This window comes from Tursiops truncatus, chromosome 21, assembly GCF_011762595.2.
Source record: "Tursiops truncatus isolate mTurTru1 chromosome 21, mTurTru1.mat.Y, whole genome shotgun sequence".
Taxonomy (NCBI): Eukaryota; Metazoa; Chordata; class Mammalia; order Artiodactyla; family Delphinidae; genus Tursiops; species Tursiops truncatus.
The window spans coordinates 32,976,666-32,999,435 of NC_047054.1; positions in this window are offsets into that span (position 1 = coordinate 32,976,666).

Sequence of the window (22,770 nt, forward strand, 5' to 3'; positions counted from 1 at the left end):
AATCAGCCACACGTATACGTATATCCCCTCTTCCTTGGATTTCCTTCTCATTTAAGTCACCACAGAGCACTGAGTAGCGTTCCCTGTGCTATACAGTCTATTCTCATTAGTTATCTATTTTATACATAGTAGTGTATATATGTCAATCCCAATCTCCCAGTCCATCCCACCCCCCCTTCCCCCACTTGGTATCCATACGTTTGTTCTCTATTTCTACTTTGCAAATAAGTTCATCTATACCATTTTCCTAGATTCCACATATGTGCATTAATATATTTGTTTTTCTCTTTCTGACTTACACTTCACTCTGTATAACAGTCTCTAGGTCATCTATGTGTCTGCAAATGGCACAACTTCATTCTTTTATATGGCTGAGTAATATTCCATTGTATATATGTACCACATCTTCTTTATCCATTCATCTGTCAATGGACATTTAGGTTGCTTCCATGTCCTGGTTATTGTAAATAGTGCTGCAATGAACATTGGGGTGCTTGTATCTTTTTGAATTATGGTTTTCTCTGGGTATATGCCCAGGAGTGGGATTTTTGGGTCACATGGTAGTTCTATTTTTAGTCTTCTAAGGAACATCCATACTGTTCTCCATAGTGGCTGTATTGATTTACATTCCCACCAACAGTGTGGGTTCCCTTTTCTCCACATCCTCTCCAGCATTTATTTGTAGACTTTTTGATGATGGCCATCCTGACCGGTGTGAGGTGATACCTCATTGTGGTTTTGATTTGCATTTCTCTAATAAATAGTGATGTTGAGCATTTTTTCATGTGTTTGTTGGCCATCTGTATGTCTTCTTTGGATAAACATCTATTTAGTTCTTCTGCCCATTTTTTGATTGGGTTGTTTGTGTTTTTGATATTGAGCTGCATGAGCTGTTTATATATTTTGGAGATTAATCCCTTGAGAAGATTTTTGAAATATCTAAAACTGAAAGGATCTAAGGCAACTCAGGGAGAAAATGATGGGTGCTCCAAGTGAAGATGGTAACGTTTGTAAGCAAGCAATGACCAGAGGAGGAAACCATAAGCATTAAGCATCACTCATCCCTAAACACTTATACCAATTAGACCAGCAAAATCAGCAAGCTGGATAGTGCCAGGTGTGGGCAGGGGCTGTGGGCTGTCAGCTCTGGCGTGGGAGTACTAATCGGGGTATCCATCCTGGAGAGAACTCAGCAGTGCTTGTCAAGTCTGCATTAATACTCTGCATCCAGTGCAGGGGGAGGGGGACAAAGCAGAGAGCCAGCTCAGAAGGTGTTCTGTGAGTTTGGCTTTGATTTTAAAGACAATGGAGAACCAAGAGAAGATTCTAAGCAGTCCAGGGACATGGCCAGACAAACCTGATGGAGTGTGAAGTTAAAAACGGAGTGAGGTGGGGGAATGGCAGCTTCGAAAATGAGTTAGGGGCATGGATACAGTGAGTAAAGCAGAATGCGAAATAGTACTACATAAGAATGCAGAGTACGTTTACTAAAAATCAGGAGTGAATCTGGAATCGAGCGTGTCATATTTAACATTCGTAGGTTTCTCTTTTCCCATGCAACAGCTTGTTTATGATTTTTTCTAAATTTTTTTTTTTTTTTTTTTTTTTGCGGAACGCAGGCCTCTCACTGTTGTGGCCTCTCCCGTTGCAGAGCACAGGCTCCGGACGCGCAGGCTCAGCGGCCATGGCTCACGGACCCAGCCGCTCCGCGGCATGTGGGATCTTCCCGGACCGGGGCACGAACCCGCGTCCCCTCCACCGGCAGGCGGACTCTCAACCACTGCGCCACCAGGGAAGCCCTATGATTTTTTTAATTGTACAGAATATTGTTTAGAATTCTGTAGTCTAAATTAAAAGCATTACTTAAAAAAAAAGTACATAGAGATTTAAGAACAGTCATTATCCTCCAATCCTGTCTGGAAGGTGAGGTCTTGGCAGCCTTGGGGCAGTTTCAGACAGTTACTTTTTATAAGTCTATTATGAAAATTTAGAACCTAGTTATACATAAATTACTCTTTAAAGAATGTAACTACTCTGAATTTATGGGATTGTGAATTTTTTTCAAAATATGTTTTACATTTTTTACCATTTTTTACAATGAGGTTGTACCTCCTTAATCTACTATTTTTCCAAACTAAATTCTGATTTTTAAGGTAGATGAATGTGGGATTTGTTTTATATAGAGGTGCAGTGGAATCGTAAACCTTGACACTGAACCTAGTTCCTCTTGGGAAATGAGCTGAGTGGGCCAGCTCATCACTGATGTCACTGTGACCTCAGCCAGTGGGCGAAGCAGCCCAGGCCCCAGGGCATGTGGGAAAGTCAGGCCTGGCCACCAGCAGGTTCTCTTCAGTGATGAGACCTACAGAGTCCATGCCACTCACCAGTGCAACCTGTAGGCGGTCAGGAAGGGCTGGTTAGCTTCTTTTTTGTGTGTGCAGACAGTTAATTGCCTCTACTCTTAAAAACTGTCCATTTTGGCTTCTGCCACCTGAGTATTAATTAGCACCCTTTTCTCTTTCTGTGCACCTAACCATCTCAGGGCAATGCCAATGCCGAGGATACACAAAGTCTTTTTTCTTCTTTGCGTCTAGTTTTCTGACTTTGCTTTCTCCCTCTGCCTCTCTCCCTGCTTTCTCTCAGCCCCAATCTGCTGTCTTTCCTTTTGTACCCTGTATCCTAGGCTTGCTGGCTGTTTTCCTCATTAATCCACAAGGAGACTGCATTGAGGCCTGGACACGATCTAGACCAGTGGGCCCTCTGGGTAGAATGTCTGTGTGGTCTTCTGCAACAGGACTGCACAGAGAGCTGGTTGGAGGATTTATGCCCCTTCTGCAGTGATGTATTCTAAGGCCAAAGAGCCATGTAAACATTGTGTTACCTGCTGGAATGTTTTTTTAAAAAGTAAATACTTAGGATGCAGGCAAGCTCTTCATTTTATTGAAAATATCATCCAACTACTAGAAATGATATTCAGTGGCACCAGGGATTATGATATGTCAGGCCCAATTTCCTTATTGGTTTTAACTTAAACACCTTTCAAGAATTGCTTCAGGGTTTCCCTGCTGGCGCAGTGGTAAAGAATCTTCCTGCCAATGCAGGGGACACGGGTTCAGACCCTGGTCCGGGAAGATCCCACATGCCGCGGAGCAACTAAGCCCGCGCACCACAACTACTAAGCCTGCACTCTAGAGCCTGCGAGCCACAACTACTGAGCCCGTGTGCCACAACTACTGATGCCTGTGCACCTAGAGCCTGTGCACAAGAGAAGCCACCACAATGAGAAGCCCGCACACCACAACAAAGAGTAGCCCTCTCTCACCGCAACTAGAGAAAGCCCGCTCAGAGCAATGAAGACCCAACGCAGCCAAAAATAAATAAATAAATTTATTAAAAAAAAAGAATTGCTTCATATTTTTTGGCCTTTGTGGTATGATTTACTATATTAAAGTAATAAATGGATAATAAATAATTGACATGATTTACTTATTATTATCTACTTAATGCAATAGGCGAGCTCCTGAAAAGTAGTATATAAATAAAATTAAGAATAGAAAGAATAGAATTTGAAATGACTGAGCTCTGTGAGGAAATTCTGTTGTTAATTGCCCAATAATTAAAGAACCTTCTTGCAAATAAGGTGGCAGCATTAGAGTGTGGGAAAATAATAGAATCTGGAGTAATAAAACCTGGATTTCAGTTCTGATTCTGCAGAGTTTGAGCTGTATGATACCCAAATGCTCTCAGCCACAGTTTTCCTCTGTGAAACAGGTAGGGATTATTTCACAATATTGTTGCATTTTTCAAATTATAAAGGACTATACAGGTGTGAGCTGTTGCTATGATTACTGCAGAGCCTTTTAATATACAGGTTCTTGTGTGATCTTCCTGCATCCGGTGGTGGTGACAGAGTGGATTTTATTATACTTTTCTATACAGATGAGGAAAGTAAGGGTCAGGAAACTCTAGGGATTGACCTAAGGTAACATCTCTTCAAAGGTGGCAGAGGCAAAAACCCAAATCCAACTTTTTTGGCTCCTGAGTCAGGACTTTGCACTATACTACACTGCCTCAGACTTTAGGAGTAGGGAGGGGAAGTGGAGGGAAAGGGGAGATGAGTTGTTACACATCGATATGCTTTCCCTGCTACAGTGGAGAGTGGGCAGGTATGGGAACCAGTAGTGGCTGAAATTCTAGGTCTACCTCTTATTAGCTGTGTCAACCTGGATATAATAGGTAATCTCACTGAGTATCCCTTTAGTCAACTATAAAATAAAGATAATAATATATAATTTGTAAGATGGCTAAGATTAAATAAAATGATGTGCGTCTTACACACGGTACATAAAAAGCATTCGTTAAGGCACATATTAGTACCAAATTCAGTCCCACAAATGTATAGGAGAAAAGAAACCCAGTATGTCTAAAGTGGCATGTGGAAAGGCAGTAGTTCTGCCTGCCTTGCTCTCCTACAGGGCTGCTTGTGGACCAGGAGAAGAGAAACATTCTCATCTTCCATGAATTTCCTCCATGCAGTCATTCTAGCCATTGAAATTGCCTGCAATTCAGAATATCCTTCCCACTTCTTCCTGAGAAGCAACAATGGAATTCTTTTTCTTTTTTTTTTTTTATAGAAGTATAGTTGATTTACAATGTTGTGTAATTACTGCTGTACAGCAAAGTGATTCAGTTACACACACGTCTACATTCTTTTTTTAATATTCTTTTCCATTATGGTTTATCATAGAGCATTGAATATAGCTCTCTGTGCTATACAGTCGGACCTTGTTGTTTATCCATTCTCTCTATTATAGATTACATCTGCTAAGCCCAACCTCCCCCTCCATCCCTCCCCCAGCCCCCTCCCCCTTGGCAACCACCAGTCTGTTCTCTATGTCTGTGATTCCGTTTCTGTTTCATAGATAGGTTCATTTGTGTCATATTTTAGATTCCACATACAAGCGATATCATATGATATTTGTCCTTCTCTTTCTGACTTACTTCTCTTAGTGTGATAATCTCTAGTTGCATCCATGTTGCCGCAAGTGGCGTTATTTTGTTCTTTTTTATGGCTGAGTAGTATTAACAATGGAATTGTTTCTTGATTACTAAAGGAAATGGAAGGTTTTCAGTCTCAGATGGTAGACTGAGTACATAAAATTATAAACTCTGCATTAAGATGCTAATAAATAATATCTTGAAAACTTCAACAATAAAGAGGCTAGGAAGGCGTGTCATCAACAAACAAGGGAGTTTAACAAGCTTCTGTAAAACAAAAAGTGTGTATCGCACTGAGTGATGAAGCAGACCCTCTGGAGCCCAGATTATGGGATTGCGTTTCAGGCACTGGGGTGACAGTGGACCTATAGACAGCCCTGAAGAGCTTTCAGATCCCATGGTGGGCACGAAGTGAGGGTGAACACAGGGACTGGTTAGAGACTTACACATGACAATCACTCCTCCCCCATAATTCTCCCCTATTTCTCTATGCATGATGCCTTATAGCCAGGCGTTTAAACCCCAAGCAAAGAAAAAACAGCTTTTCTAAAAACATCAGAAGAATTCTCCGGGGAGAACTAAAGAGGCTAGACTGATGGTGACCCAAGTAAAACTCCCCTCTTCCCGGTTCTCTGCAGAGCACGGCCTCTGCCCGCCTGTCTGCCTAAGTCTAAAGCAAAGTGTGTCCAGAGGAAAACTCCCACCTCTGTACCCAGTACTCGCAGTCAGTCTGAATTTCCACATTGCCAAATATAAGCAGATACCCAAAGCTAATCAGACATTTGAGTCAGACCTGCAAAGTGGAAGAGAAAGAACAAGTACACAATAAGAAAAATTGTCCCTAGAAGACATAGAACTCATTAATGAAACAGAAGATAACACTTTAAATACTGCAATTAGTACCAACAGAGATATGAGTAAAACAATATATTCATGAAACAAGGAAAGGAATCCATGCAAAAGAAACAGAAAATTAGAAAGAGCTCTTAGAAAGAAAAAGAGAAAGATTTTTGAAATTAGAAATTCAACCGAGATCCCTCAGAAAGTAAACCAAAATGACAAACATACAGAAAACGTAACCAAAAACTAAGAGGCATAGAGCCTTAATCTGGGAGGCCTGACTTATAACTAGTAAGTTTTCCAGAAGCAGAGAACAAAGAAAACAGAAGGAATGCGTTTATCCGAAAAACTGTCATAAGTTCCAGAGGTTGTAGGGAAAGAGACTACAGGACGTCCAGAAGGATAAGCGAGAAAAGAGCCATACCTAGATCTCACTGTGAAGTTTGAGACTCCAGAGATTTAAAAAATTCGAAAAGCCTCCGAACAGCAAACAGGAAGGAAGAGGTTTATAAGACACTCGTCCCACCAGAGCGATGGCAGGATAATGGCCCTTTCGGATGGGCAAGGCTGAAGAAAATTTACTTCCCACCCAGTTTTTTTGTAAAACGAGGAGTAAGGTCTAGGCTACGGTGCCTATGAGCCAGGGGAGTACTGATGGTTGCCGTGTAGTGGGCCCAGAAATCGATCAGGTCCAGATCAGAGCATGGGGTCCTGGAGGGGAGGACCCAGGGAGAAAGATGGTGCAGCCATTTCTTTAGACCAAATAGAAGGGCTCACTCAGAAAATATAAACGAAGGTATTGTGTTGGCCAAAAGCTCGTAACATCTTACGGAAAACCCGGAGGAACTTTTTGGCTAACCCAATATAATAAAAGCATTGGATCCAAGAAAGTAGCCAGAGACACCAGGAAAAGCAAAAAGCTGTTTGAGAAAACCACAGTCTACACACGAAAAAACTGGAGTTTCAAAAAGAAAAATGGAATCGTTTCCAAGCAATGGATAACATATAAGAACCTGGAAGAGTGGGGATCTGGTCAAGAAGACATATCATGTTAACGCATCTGTTCCTTCTTACAATGAAAGAGTAATTAGAAACTCATAAGAAAAAGTATAAGAAAGACATTTTCCAAATACAAGGCAAACTGCAATGTGACCTGTTTGAATCCCATGTTAGAACCTTCGTATCCGAGGGACACAGGTGCTTGGGAGAAAGCATTGTGTTTAAAGACACTATTTGACAGTCATGATAATGTCAATGCTGCTAATTATCTTTAACATTTAGAATCGATTTATAGACAAACAGCAGAAAAGAGCATTAGGATTACAATGCAGGCTATGCTTGTAACCACCTTTGATATTTTAAAATAAAGGTTCAGCCCCCAAAGTTGAGATGGAGAGGAAGAGCCTGGTCACTAACATTCATAACACAACATGGGGAGTTGGGGAGAAAGGGTCCATCTCGATGGAGCCAGAAATGGAGGTTAAAGTGTCCTGTGAGAGCTGCAATGGTGTCAGGGCACCAAATCCTTAACTGTTATAGCAGGAATTGAATAGATAACATTTAAAGCTGATGAATCAGTAGCGGTATAGATACACAATGGTGTAGATGTGTAATTTACTGATAGGGAGTAAACTCCTAGAATAAATAACAATAGAACGAGGCTAAAAGTGGCGGCTGTGGTAGGAGGACAGGAAGTAGAGAGGAGTGAGGGCGGGGGGCAGTTTGCTTTCCTTGTAGCCCCTTTACAACGTGATTTTTAGTTTTTTTTTTTTTTTTTGCCCACACCGTGGAGCATGTGAGATCTTAGTTCCCCGACCAGGGATCGAACCCGTGCCCCCTGCAGTGGAAGCCCGGAGTCTTAACCACTGGACCGGCAGGGAAGTCCCTACAGTATGTTTTTTTAGTCTGATAAAAGTTCTATTTTTTTTTTCAGCTTAATTAAAGTCTAGTACGCATTGCATATTATGTTGACACTTTTTACATACTTCTGTCCCATTTTACAGAAGGGACACTGAGGCTTAGAGATGCTGAATACATCCCTTGATGCACAGCTCCTAAGAGCAGCACCCAAATGCCAGCCCAGGTGACAGGAGCTCTTATTCTCTCTTTTCAAAAAAATTTATTTATTTTTGGCTGCGTTGGGTCTTTGTTGCTGCACGCGGGCTTCTCTAGTTGCAGCAAGCGGGGACTACTCTTCGTTGCGGTGCGCGGGCTTCTCATTGCGGTGGCTTCATCTTTGCTGCGGAGCACGGGTTCTAGGTGCGCAGGCTTCAGTAGCTGTGGCACACGGGCTTAGTTGCTCTGCGGCATGTGGGATCTTCCCGGACCAGGGTTCGAACCCGAGTCCCCTGCATTGGCAGGCAGATTCTTAACCACTGCGCCACCAGGGAAGTCCCACTATCTCTGACTTAAATAACTGATTTTTCAAATCATATTTGGGATCCGGGTGGTCCACGTCCTCACTCCTGATGCTGGCCCTAGAGTCCATTCTTAAATCTGAATGGGTTTGAGTTCTGATGGTCTGAACTGTAAAGCAAGCGCACAAAGCATTTTCTTCAACAGACATACAGGCAATTTGACAAAGGAACCCGTGGTTTTTATTTCACTTTCTCCTGAATCCTTCAGATTCTTACTCTTTCCGTTTTTCCCATTCTCTCCATCCTATTATCCACCGACTTCCTGAATGATTAGTCTTCACTTCCTGTCTCTACATTCTTACTTTCCTATTCCTGCTCAACCTCCTGAAATCCGACTTCCTGTCCTTTCCCCAGAAGTCCTGTCCTGCTGGGCAGGGTCCTCACGGGGTCTCTTTCGGTCATGCACCAGAGCTCAGGATGACGTCTGTTACATCACATGGCAGAAATTTAAAAAATACATGTTGTTGGGAAAACTTACGTAGGCCACGGATAATTAAGAGAAGGTTAGACATGGATTTCCTGATCCTTCCGTCATCTCATAGAGAGATATATTGGGGTTGCATCCCAGGTGAGGCGCTCTCCCTCCATCTGTCTTTCTTTTGAGGACAAGTGAGGGAAAACTGTGTTGCTTAAGGACAGTGTGGGTGCCTGCTGTTTAAGGAGTTATCTGGGAACCCCGGACGCCCAGCCTGGGGAGACTGGGGTTCATAAAATATCCAGGAAACTACACATCCGGTGAGAAGCTGAGCTTGGGTTCAGGGATTCGAGCTCTCAGTCCTCATCTGTGCCCTCCTCTCTCCCCATCCCAGGTCATTGTCCAGACAACCCAGAATGAGTTCCCTTTGCCACTTTCAAACAGTTCTGTTCATTTCACAACAATCACTAGCCCTCTTGAAGCTGTTACAGCTGGAAGTGTAAGTCAACAACTTGATAGCCAAATAGAGTGGACATTACTTGGTCCTCACTTCCTTATCAGCTTTAGGGCCCTTGACACCATTGAGCCCCCTGGTCCTGAAATCCACACTTCTCTTGGCTTTTCTAATATTACTTTCTTGATTCTCCTTCTACTGGTCTGACCTCCAACTTATTCGCTAGCTCCTTTTATCTCATCTAAATGTGGGAGTGGTGAAAAGATAATAGATAATGTTTAAAACGGAAAACACAATCCAAGATTTTGAATATTTTATATAATATTTAGAAATATGAGAAATAGATCCATGAAGAAATAACGAAAAGAGTTGAACGTGGTTTTCTCTAGGAAGATTAGGAATTAGTGACAAGGAGAGCTATTGTAATCTGTAATAACCCCTTTGTGGTACTTGACTTTTTAAATGAAGTATAACTATTTATTTGATGAAAATTTAAAATCTACTTTAAAAATCTCAGTAGAAAGGCTGAAAGATAAATAAATCTATACATGTACTGATATATGGAAATATCTCTAAGATTTGTTAAGAGACGAAAATCACAAAGGAAAAAAGTGGTTAGTACGTGGCTATGTGTGTGTATAAATATGTGTATACAATGCCCACATATGTATAGAATATCTCTGGAAACACGTAAAATAATTTCACAGGAGTCAGTTCCCTGACTCTGGGGAGGGAAACCAGGTAGTTGGAGGTCTGGGATATGATTAATATGTTTCATGGTATGTATACCCTTTTTATTTTTTGAATTTTGTATTATGCGCATTTTTTTTCTTTTTTTACTTATTGAAAATAAAATTCTACTCATCCAAATCAGTTTAAAGTAACATTTGACAAGTAGCTCTTGAAAGCATCACCTCCCAAGCTTTTATTAAAATATCCATAAAGGTAAAAGTTCATACCCTCACCAGAAACTAAGACTGATGGACATCAATGAATTCTCAAAGGACTTACTCCTAATTAATTATGAGTCAAATGAAGGCGAGTTGAAAACATGTACCCAAACTTTCTCACGGCATGCCACTCTTAATTTACAAAAGACACTACCTTAAAACGGTGGGAAATGCTTTAAAACCTACACCCCACTCACAGCTCAGAGGCTTGGGTCCATTTATTGGTTCACTCTTATGACAAACATTACAGACTAAGTCCCTAAGTATTGTGTGACATGCTGTCCTTGTACTGGGGCTAAATCCAAAGGCAAGACAGCCACGGGCATGGCCGTGCTACATTTGTAACCTGGCCAGAAGACTGGGAAAGCTGTCTCCATAACGCTGGGACTGTTTTTGTTTTTTTTGGGGGGGGGTTTGAGACCGCCAGAGCACAGCTGCCATCACCTTGCCCCCCTCCAGCCCACCCACACCCCTTTGTCATCTGTCTACACACATTAAGAGACAGGAACTCTCGGGTGACAGCTGGAAGGGGTGCAGAATATTCCTCACAAGTACAGAATTTCTGTCATGGGTAGCTGGGAAAAATCCTGGTAGCTGGGCAGCCCCAGTTGTATTTCCTTTGTTTAGAATATTACAGAATCAGGCAGAGGGAGACTAAGTACACTTGTGAGTACTGGCCTCAAACTTAGATTTGGACTGAGAGCTGGACTCACCACCTCGTCTCCAGAGGTGGATCTGTGATAGGACTTTTTTGTTTGTTTTTGGGTTTTTTTGCTCCTACAATTTTTTTATTAGAATATAGTTGATTTACAATGTTGTGTTAGTTTCAGGTGTACAGCAAAGTGATTCAGTTATACATACCTATATATCTATTCTTTTTCAGATTCTTATCCATTATAGGTTATTACAAGATATTGAATATAATTCCCTGTGCCATACAGTAGGTCCTTGTCCTTTATCTATGTTATATATAGTAGTGTGTATATGTTAATTCCAAACTCATGATTTATCCTTACCCCCTTTCCCCTTTGGTAACCATAAGTTTATTTTCTATGTCTGTTTTTGTTTTGTAAGTAAGTTCATTTGTATCATTATTTTTTTTAGATTCCACATATAAGTGATATCATGTGATATTTGTCTTTGTCTGTCTGGCTTACTTCATTTAGTATGATCATCTCTAGGTCCATGTGGTGGGATTTTTTTATCATCACTCAAATAGACAGAGTGAGGCCAGAGGCAACCCATATACTCTAAATATTGATAAATGTTGCCTTAGCATTCATTCAAAAGATATCAAATGAGGCCTATACACATATATCACAACAAAGAGAAGGGAGTAGCATACTGAAGACTTCGAGAATTCCAAACACCAGAAGAAACTTTCAGAAACTGTGCTGTCCTTAACAGAATACAGGAAGGTATGGTCAATATGAAATACAACCGAAAAATCGTAAAGAGTAAATAGAGGAAGATGAAAAGGCATCAGAATGAATTAAAAGGGTCAGGGATGAGATAAAAAGGGAAAACATGGAAACTAAAAACAAAATAGCAAAATATAATCTATAGACCAGAATTGATTGTGTAGAAAATTGAATAGGTAATATGAATGAAGCATATGGTAGACTGACCACGTTAATGACCCTAATTTAGAGTCTCCCTCTGCCTATGTCCTTTACCCTAAAACTTTGGAGTTCCTTCCACTTTGACTTTGGGCTCAGCCATGTGACTTGACAAAGAGACAGCAGCAAACTTGACCCATATAGAAGCTAGAAAAGTGCTTGAGCATTCTGGATCCTCACCCTGTCCTCTGCCTTCGCCCTGAGTGTGTGCCTAGGCTAGCCTGCTGGAGGATGAGTGACCACATGGGGCAGAACCAAGCCATTCCCACTAAAGATAGCCTCACCCAATGGCTATCATCCCTCCCGCCGACCACAGACACATGAGCAAACCAAGCTATTAGCAGAGTCCAGCTCAGATGGGCAGAACCACCCAGCTGACCTATAGATTCTTGAGAAATAATAATACATGGTTATTGTTTTAAGCCATTTTGTTTTGAGGTGGTTTGTCATATAGCAGTAAATAACACAAGCTTGAGAAGGTATCCCAGAATTTAGGGGAAATAACAAAGAAACAGAGAATGTGTGTTTAGACAATAGAGGACATCCAATACATGGATAACTGGTATTCCTGCAAAAGACATCCGAATAAGTCAAACAGAAGGAATTATCAAAAGCAAAGTAAAAAACAAACAAAAAAAATTTCCTGGGCTGAAGAAATCCTATGTAGTCAGATTAAAAGTGTTCATCAAGTTTAAGACAAAATTTATTTTTAAAGGCTTATACCAAGACATCATCTAGCACATTCTGAATTACATGAACATTTTCTTCTGTAGTCTATTAATATGATAAATTACATTGATTGATTTTCAAATGTTAAAATACCTTTGCATTCCTGGATAAACCCCATTTGGTTGTGATGTGTTACCATTTTTATATATTTCCAAGCTCAATTTGCTAATATTTTGCCCAGAATTTTTGTATTACATGTTCATGAGAGATACGGGTCTGTAGTTTTCTTATAATATCTTTGTCTAGTTTTGGTATTAGAGTAATGCTGGCCTCATAAAACAAGTTGGGAAGTATTCCTCTTCTGTTTTCTGGAAGAGGATGTGTAGAGTTTGTATTATTTCTTTCTCAAGCATTTAGTAGAATTTGCCAGTGAAATCATTTGGGTCTGAAGTTGTATTTATGAGAAAGTTTTTATTTTATTTTATTTTACTACGAATTCAATGTATTCAATAGATATAGGACTATTTCAGGTCATCTATTTTCTTCTTGAGTGATTTTTTGTTTTCATCTTTCAAGGAATTCATTGATTTTATCTAAATTGTCATATATATGATCATAGAAGTTTTCATAGTGTTTCCTTATTATCCTTTTAATATCTGTAGGTTCTGTAGTGATAATGGTAATTTGTGACTTCTCTTTTTTTCCCCCCCTTGGTCAGTGTGGCTAAAGGTTTTTCAAGTTTTTTCTTTCTCTTTCTTTCTTTCTTTCTTTTTTTTTAAATCATATCAAAGAACCAGCTTTTGGTTTCATTGATTTCTCGATTGTTTTTGTTTCTGATTATATTGCACTCAGGATTTATCTTTGTTATTCCCGTCTTCCTGATTGCTTTGGGTTTAATTTGATCTTCTTCTTCTAGTTTCATAGGGTGGAAGCTTAGATTATTGTGTGCCATGGACTGAACATGTCTCCACACCAAATTCGTGTGTTGAAACCCTAAGCCCCAGTGTGATGGGATTTGCAGTTAGTGAGTAGGGTTAGATGAGATCATGAGGGTGAGGCCCTTATAAAAAGAAAGGGAGACATGGGATTCCTTTCTGAGAGCCATTGCCAAGAACCTGACCATGCCGGCCCCCTGATCTCAGACTTCCTGCCTCCAGAACTGTGAGAAATAAATGTTGCTGAAGCCATCCAGTCTATGGATATTTTTTATAGGTCACCTGACTGAGACTGTGGGAAACCTTTTTTTTTCCCCCTAATATAAGCATTTAGTGCTATAAATTTCCCAAGCTGTTTTAGGTGCATTCTACAGATTTTTTGTATGTTAACTTTTTATTTTCATGCATTTCAAAATATTTTCTAATTACCTTTTAGACTTTTTCTTTGACCCATGGTTTGACCCATATATGTGTTGTTTAACATTTTGAGATTTTTCAGGTACCTATTATTGACTTTTGTTTTATTTTGTTATGGTCAAGGAACATGTTTAATATGATTTCAAATTTTAAAAATGTGCTAAAATTTGTTTTATTGCCAGAATATGGCATATATTGATAAGATAAGGTTGTTCAAGAAAGAATAGGTTATAAAAAATATTTTTAAAATAAAAATAATTAAAAAAAAGAAAGAATAGGTTATTACTTGCAGGTAAAAGCAACGTGTCTGAGATACCATTTCACTCTTAACTGACTAAAAGCAAAAATAAGGTGTGAGAAGTGGCCCCAAACAAATTACAACAAGAAATGCATATACTTTAAGCTGTTATTATATTCTTTCTTGTAAGTGAAAGATTTCCAGATTGAACAAAAAATAAGGTCAGTCTATATTTTTAAAAATTAGAGACAGGGCTTCCCTGGTGGCACAGTGGTTGAGAATCTGCCTGCCAATGCAGGGGACATGGGTTCGAGCCCTGGTCTGGGAAGACCCCACATGCCGCGGAGCAACTAGGCCCATGAGCCACAACTACTAAGCCTGTGTGTCTGGAGCTTGTGCTCCGCAACAAGAGAGGCCGCGACAGTGAGAGGCAAGCGCACCGCGATGAAGAGTGGCCCCCGCTCACCGCAACTAGAGAAAGCCCTCGCACAGAAACGAAGAGCCAACACAGCCAAAAATAATAAATAAATAAATAAATAAATAAATATTTTAAATTAGAGACAGCTTAAAACAATGTGACCAAAGAATTTTTCAGATAAAGGATAGACAAACATAGCAGGCTAATACAAACAAAAATATAGCAAGGATTACAATAAGTTATTTTACAAAATTGAATCCAAGCATTTAATGGGACTGAGAAAATATGCTCATCATAAACTTTTATGTGTTGACTAGTAGAGCAGCACAATGTGTGAACTGACGAAAGCTTAATAGAAGTGTGACTGTTTAATAAACCTCGAATATTTGACAGACCAAATAAATGAGAAATATGAAGGGTAGGGAGCAGGGGGTGGCAAACTTTTTCTGCAAAGGGCCACATAATAAATATTTTAGGTATTGTGGGTCACATACTGTCTCTGTCACAGATTCTACTCTTTTTTTTTTTTTTACAACCCTTTAAAAATGTAAAAATCCTTCTTAGTTTGTAGGCTATTCAAAAACAAGCCACAGGCTGGATTTAACTTGTAGACCATAGTGGGCCAACCCCTGAAATGGAAAATTCAAGTAATATATTTAATAAGGCAATTTATAATGAATTTTTAAAGTATACATCAAACTTTGTACCTTAGAGATGTTTTCTACACTTGTACAATGAGAGCTGCTTTGGTTGCAAGTTTAGAAACTCTCTCGAATTAGCTTAACGTGGTGAAGGAGCCATGATGAGCATCTAAGGAGCCATAATCCAGCTGGCTTCAGGCTCCAGCCCTAGTCCAAGTGGCCATGACCAAGGGAACAGGTCTCACCCCCATGATGGAAAAAGGCATTATCCGAGAGGGGATTGCGAGTTGAGCAGATACTCAAAACATATCTGTGACACGACAGCCTTTGGGGAACAAGTGTGTGTCACACACGCAAACACAGACATGCACGTATGCAAATGCTCATTCTTCCAAGGATGGCACTTCCTAAGGGGATCCCAGTTTCTCAGGTGTTTTTCAAATTGTGGGTTTTCACCTATTAATGGTAGAAGGTTAATTTAGTGTGTTGTTTGGCACTTGAAAAAATGAAATAGAATAACAGAAAATATCAGCATATCTTTACCTGAAAGGTTAGGTGTTGTTTTGAGATTTTCAGCTTCTGTTTTATATAAAAAAATATATTTGTCTAAAAAGTTTACAGAACACTAAATTCTTGGTACAACCACAACTGTAGTCAGCCCCCATCCTGAAGGAGGGAACCAACCCCATGTGGACTAAATTCTCGACTTACCCACCTCCCAGCACACATGCCAAAAAAGGGGGCTGTCTCAAAGTGTGAAACACTCACACTGGGCTTCATTGTCTAACTGTATGAAGTTGAACATGGTCCCAGTGAATGGGAGGTCATTAATCTTTTTCTGTGTTCTCCATGATTTTAAGTAATATTTACGCTATCTACTCCTAGAAAGTTTGAAGAGACTCAGCTGTTGGGCTGGCTGGAATGTATACCTGTTTCACTGACAGTTTTTAAAGTTTTACTTGTTTTTTTATTTATTTGGCTGCACCGGGTCTTAGTTGCGGCATGCATGTGGGATCTAGTTCCCTGACCAGAGGTCGAACCTGGGCCTCCTGCGTTGGGAGCATGCAGTCTTATCCACTGTGCCCCCAGGGAAGTCCCTGGCAGTTTTTAAAATAAATTTATTTATTTTATTTATTTTACTTTTGACTGTGTTGGGTCTACATTGCTGCATGCGGGCTCTCTCTAGTTGCAGTGAGCGGTGGTTACTCTTCGTTGCAGTGTGCGGGCTTCTCATTGCAGTGGCTTCTCTTGTTGCGGAGCACGGGCTCTAGGCACGCGGACTTCAGTATTTGTCGTGCACGGGCTCAGTAGTTGTGGTGCACGGGCTCTGTTGCTCCGTGGCATGTGGGATCTTCCCAGACCAGGGCTCGAACCCATGTCCCCTGCATTGGCAGGTGGATTCTTAATCCCTGGCAGTTTTTTTAAATGACAATTTCATCTCTTTCAAAGTTACTGCTCTGTTCAGTTCTGCTACTCCTTTTTGCATTAATTTTGGTCATTTATGTAAAAATCATTTATTTTCTTCAACTTTTCAAATATATTAATATTAATTTGTAGAAGGCCTTCTCTTATCAAATCTCTTCTACATGTTTCCTTTCTAATATTTAATGTTATATGTTTATTTTTCGGAACTGTACTTGCTAGAGGTATGTCTATTTTATTGTTGTTTGTTGTTTTCAGAGAAATGGCTCTTGAATTCAATTCTATCATTTTTGCATTTTAAAATTCATTATTTTAGCTCTTATCTTTCTCAATTTCTTCCATCTGCTTTCCTTAGATTTAAAAAATACATATTTTATTTTTTCTATTTCTTTACTAGTTTCTTGAGGAGAATTCTTGATGTATTTATTTTAACTTTCTCCTAATTAATAACAAAGTCATTTCAAGTAATGAATTTTCTTAAATACTGTTTTGGCCTGATTCCATAATTGGAGTGTTTTAAATGATTTTTGACTGTTTTTCATTGAAACTTCTATTTTAATTTTTAAAATTATTGTATTGTGACAACAGAAAGTGGCCTATATGATTTTGGCTTTTGAAAATTAATGGAGTTTTCATATGTGGAATCTAATAAAAAAAATTAATATAAGTGAGGGCTTCCCTGGTGGCGCAGTGGTTAAGAATCCGGTGCCAATGGAGGGGCCACAGGTTCGAGCCCTGGTCCGGGAAGATCCCGCATGTGGGGAGCAACTAAGCCCATACGCTGCAACTACTGAGCCTGCACCCTAGAGCCCGCGAGCCACAACTACTGAGCCCACGTGCTACAACTACTGAAGCCCATGCGCCTAGAGCCCATGCTCCACAACAAAAGAAGCTGTGGTGATGAGAAGCTCACACACCACAATGAAGAGTAGCCCCTGCTCGCCGCAACTAGAGAAAGCCCGCACACAGCAATGAAGACCCAACACAGCCAAAAATAAATAAATAAATTTATATTAAAAAAATATATATATATAAATGAACTTATTTACAAAACAGAAACAAACTCACAGATTTCGGAAACAAACTTATGGTTACCAAGGGGAAAATGTGAGGGGGAGGGATAAATTAGAAGTTTGGGATTGACATATACACACTACTATATGTAAAATAGATAACTGACAAGGACCTACTGTATAGCACAGGGAACCCTACTCCATTTTCTGTAACAACCTATATGGGAAAATAATCTGAAAAGGACTGAATATATGTATATGCATAACTGAATCACTTTTCTGTACACCTGAAACTAACACAATATTGAAAATCAATTAGACTCCAATAAAATTTTTTTTAATTAAATGGAGTTTTTATTTCTGATTAATACATGATAGGTTTTTGTAAACATTTCAGTAGACTCCTTCTGGAGCTGTCTGGCCAACTTAAACCCCTTCTTTGAGAATTGTCATCTCCCCCTCTGGGTGGGTTTTCGTAGTATGTGACTTTGCTTTCCACTCCCATACCACACCTGCTCCCACCTCCCCAAGAGCTAAATGAACACGATCCAAGTTGGGCCAAACAAGTTTTTTCTCCCAGGAACTGGGTACTGAGGCTCAGTGACATATGGAGCTCTGCTCTCCGCTGGTTGTTCCAACTGTGGGGATACCTATATCCTAACTTGTGCATGAAAAAGTAAAGTGGGGAGAAAGAGAGGGAAGGAGGGGGGAGGGAGAGGTATGGGGGAGGGAGAGGTATGGGGGAGGGAGAGGTATGGGGGAGGGGCAGAAGACTGAATCCTTGGCTCCCGGCAACTCTCCAGCTTCCTGTTGTATTTTCTTCTTGAAGCGTGACTACATTTCAACCTCTGAGTTCCAAGAGATGCTCCTGTACACTAGAGTAAACTCCTTTTCTTGGCCTAGGGCAGTTTGAGTGGATCTCTATTCCCTGCGTAAGCAGGTATGAAGGATGTTTGGATGGAGAACTGAGTTCAGTGTCTCTGTTCCCTTGGAAACGGTTTGTCCCACAAAGAAGTAAACATTCGCTTCCCTTCCAGGCAAGGGAGACCAGGGAATTGTGATATCTCAATGCTGAGTCACTCTTCTTTGTCCACGAGGAAGGAAAACTGCTCAACCTTTCTTGACAATCAGGGCTTTTCCTAATCTAGAATCAAGAGCTCTTATGAAAGAAAAGGAGAGACCGGGCTTTTTTGGTGTGGAAAGGAGCTTGGCCTCAACACTGGAGGAGGCTGGGAAAGAAGTGGATGTGCATTCTGAAACCGGGCTGTTTTCCAGGAGGTGCCAGGTGAGTGGGCAAGAGGAGGCCCTCTGTGGAGGCTGGCCTTGGGGTTCCCCAGCTGTGCTGGGCCAGAGTCCTCACCCGGCTTTTTAACCATTGACTGCACAAAGCTTTATTCTTTTTAAAAAATTTTTTTAAAATATTTATTTTGGGGCTTCCCTGGTGGCGCAGTGGTTGGGAATCTGCCTGCCAATTCAGGGGACACGGGTTCGAGTCCTGGTCTGGGAAGACCCCACATGCCACGGAGCAACTAAGCCCGTGAGCCACAACTACTAAGCCTGCGCGTCTGGAGCCTGTGCTCCGCAACGGGAGAGGCCGCGGCAGTGAGAGGCCTGCACACCGCGATGAAGAGTGGCCGCCACTAGCCGCAACTGGAGAAAGCCCTCGCATAGAAACGAAGACCCAACACAGACAAAAATAAATAAATAAATAAATTTAGTTTTTTTTAAAAAAGCAAACTAGGCTGTACATAGGATTTAAAAACATATATTCATTTTAATTTTCCTTATTCTTTTGGCTGCGTCGGATCTTAGTTGTGGCACGTGGGATCTTCGTGGAGGCGCGCGGCATCTTTTTATTGTGGAGCTCGGGCTTCTCTCTAGTTTCGGCATTCAGGTTTTCTCTCTCTGGTTGTGGCGTACGGGATCTCTCATTGAGGCACGCGAGCTCAATAGTTGTGGCGCGCGGGCTTAGTTGCCCCGCGGCATGTGCGGTCTCAATTCCCCGACCAGGGCTGGAACCTGGGTCCCCTGCATTGGCAGGCGGATTCTTTACCACTGGACCACAGGGAAGCCCTGAGCTTTACTCTTTTATTCACTTTTGCCCCCGTTTTTACTCCCTCTTTCCTAACCTGCATAGGCAAGCAACCTAATGTGTTTGAGATGCTAAGTATTTTTTTATTTGCTCGTATAAAAACATTTACTGTTGTTTTATGTGCATGTGTATTTTGAGATATAATTCACATGTCATATAATTCACCATTTTAGCATGCACAGTTCAGTGGTTTTTAGCATAGTCACTGTGTTGTGTAAGCATCACCACTACTGTGCATGTACAATTAATTTACATGAGGGTATTCTGTATTGTCATTCTGTTTCTTACTATTTTTGTAAGGCATCCATGCTGCTGCGTGCACACCTGGTTCATTGCTTCTCACCGCTGCAGAGAAGCCCCTAGTGCAATCTACCACATTTTTCTTACCCACTTCCTCTGCTATGGACACCTAGGTTATCTCCAAATCCCCCCTCCAACCAATGCTTCAGTGAACATCCTCGTACCTGCCCACGTGGGCGGGCGTGAGAATTGCTCTTCTGGAGGGGACTGGGTACAGGCTGAGCGACCACCTGATTCCACCAAGTACCACCAGATGGTTCTCTAGAATCACTGCAGCAATCCACACTTCCATTGCTGTTCCCATATCCCCACGGGCTCCCAGCACCATCAGCTTTCTGCTTTCTGCTCTTCTAGCCAGTATAAAGGGATATATTCTTGTTTTGCCTCACTTCTCAATACCACTGACATTGTATGTATCTTCATATGCTGATTAACCTTCTGGGTTCTTCTGCTTGAATTGCCTGTTTTTTTGTTGTTACTGTTGTTTGGATTTGCTTCTCTCTTTTTCTCCAATTGGACTTCCTTTTTTTTTTTTCTTTCTTTCCCTGTATCCTCTAGATAAGAGACCATGCTTGGTTTATATTCTGCAAATATCTTCTCCCAATCTGATCCTGCTGTTAGTTCTTTTTCCCATGGTCTCTCATTTTCCACGTGGTTAGAAAATTCAAGCCACCTACACCCAGAGCCAGTGCCAGTGAAGTGCTGAGCATCCACACCAGTTCATACCAGTTCACACCAGTGGAAACCTGACTCTGCCACAGACGCTGTCACCTGCAACCACAGGGGTAGAGGTGCCCTGCCCCTGCCACAGGTGTGCTCTGCTGCCCCCTGGTTCCACTGTGACAGCTTCTGGAATATTCCCTCACCCGCCTCCCAGCAACCATAAAACCAAAGGTGACTTGGACGCCCTGTGAGGCAGTGAGGGTGGGGACCCCTCCCAAGGAGGGCAGGGGAGTGGGATGGGCAAGGGGCAGAGGGCTAAGCCCGATGGGAATTTGGGGGAGGAAAAGTAGGTTTTCTTTTTTTAAAGTGCTTTTACAGTTTATTTACATTTATATTTATTTTTTGGCCGCACGTCATGCAGGATCTTAGTTCCCCTGACCAGGGATCGCACCTGTGCCCCCTGCAGTGGAAGTTCCAAATCGTAACAACTGGACCACCAGGGAAGTCCTGGAACAGTAGGTTTTCAAATACAAAAAGGCTTTATCAGGGTAGAAATTGGTTTAGAGAGCTGGTCTGTAAGTAAAAGACCCTCAGGGAAAATGTGAAGTTGGGGGTCCTGAGGGTTACCCCATCCCAGGCAGGGAAGCTGGTCATCTACGTAGTCAGGGAAGGACACCCTTGGGTCTCAGGCTCCCTGAAGTCAAGGCTTAAATCAGACTCAAAGTCTTGCGTAAAATGTACCAGAAAAGTGACAAATTCCAGACCAATGTGGCTTGGCTGGAAACAAAACAAAGAAAGCCAAACATTTGAAAATACTGAAGTCCAGTCTAATAATCACGCCGAATTGCAACAACTGAGTTCTGTACTTTGCTCTCACCTCTAGTGCTGAGGGTTAAGCCCATTGAGCTGGAGTCAGGTGATTGCACTGGGGTGTGTGGGAGGATCCTGAACTGGGAGGAAACCCAAACTCCTGGGCTGCGCTGGGCGCTTCCCTCCAGGCACTGCCGCTGCGCCAGGGTGGGCAGGTCTCCCTTAGCATCCATTCTGGACGACAGGCTTGAAATGCAGCATCAGTGGATGCTGATGCCATGGAAACCTCCCCAGTCCATTTTCCTCTCCATTAGCCGAGACTAAGACATTTAAAATGAGACAAGAAGGTGTGGTCCAGCTCCAGCTGTAACTGACTGGTAGTTATTCATAGAACTGCCTGGCCCAATGCGACAAGATGCTAACCTCTGTACTGGGTTTTGGCAAGTCAAGCAATTAAAAATAACATTGTCAGGCAGCCTACTAAGACTCCGTGTAGTTATGTCACCAGGCCAAGAAAAGTCTGTTAAGTGAGGGCCCATGGGTGACTGAGCACCCTGCCTCTGCTCTAGTGCACCCATCTGAAGATGAGAACCGCACAGAAAGAAGAGCGGAGGGCCAGAGAGACAAATTAAGACATCATGCGTATCCCCAGATTGAACCATGACGGAAGCAACTTCTGTCCATCCTGGTACTTTCATTTCTTGCTTAAGAAAGTTTCAGGAGGATTTCTCTTGTGGGTAACCAAAACATTCTGACTAATACAGGTGGTGTAAATGTTAGAAAGGAGAGAAAAATTTTCACTAGTTACATTCACTACCTGGAAAACCCCAGAGAATCAGCTGAAAACTTATTCAAGCAAATAATAGTAAGGATGAAGTTTTTAATTCAATAAGTGGTGTTGGGATGTTAGATCCCTACTTCACACCAAAATACATTTCAGAAAGAAAAAAGGTGTAATTAAGCCATAAAAGAAATAGAAGAAAATATGGATGCATTTTTATCTGATTTGGGAATAGGAAACGCCTTTCATTTTTGCGGTACGCGGGCCTCTCACTGTTGTGGCCTCTTCCGTTGCGGAGCACAGGCTCCAGATGCGCAGGCTCAGCGGCCATGGCTCACGGGCCCAGCCGCTCCGCGGCAGGTGGGATCTTCCCGGACCAGGGCACGAACCCGTGTCCCCTGCATCGGCAGGCGGGCTCTCAACCACTGCACCACCAGGGAAGCCCAACTCTTCTGTTTTAATAACAATAAAGCACAGAATGAAAAATCAATTAAGATAGGGAATTTGGGAGGAAGATCAGGTTTAGGGCTTCCAGGGGCCGTCTTTGGGAGTGGGGAAGATGATTGATTTGATTTGGGGAGTGTTGGTATTTGCGGGAACCGCTCTGTCAAAATGAACTAGAAATAGACACACGTGTCTAAAACTGAGGGTGACCCCAAGGTTAGAGACATGTGTTTG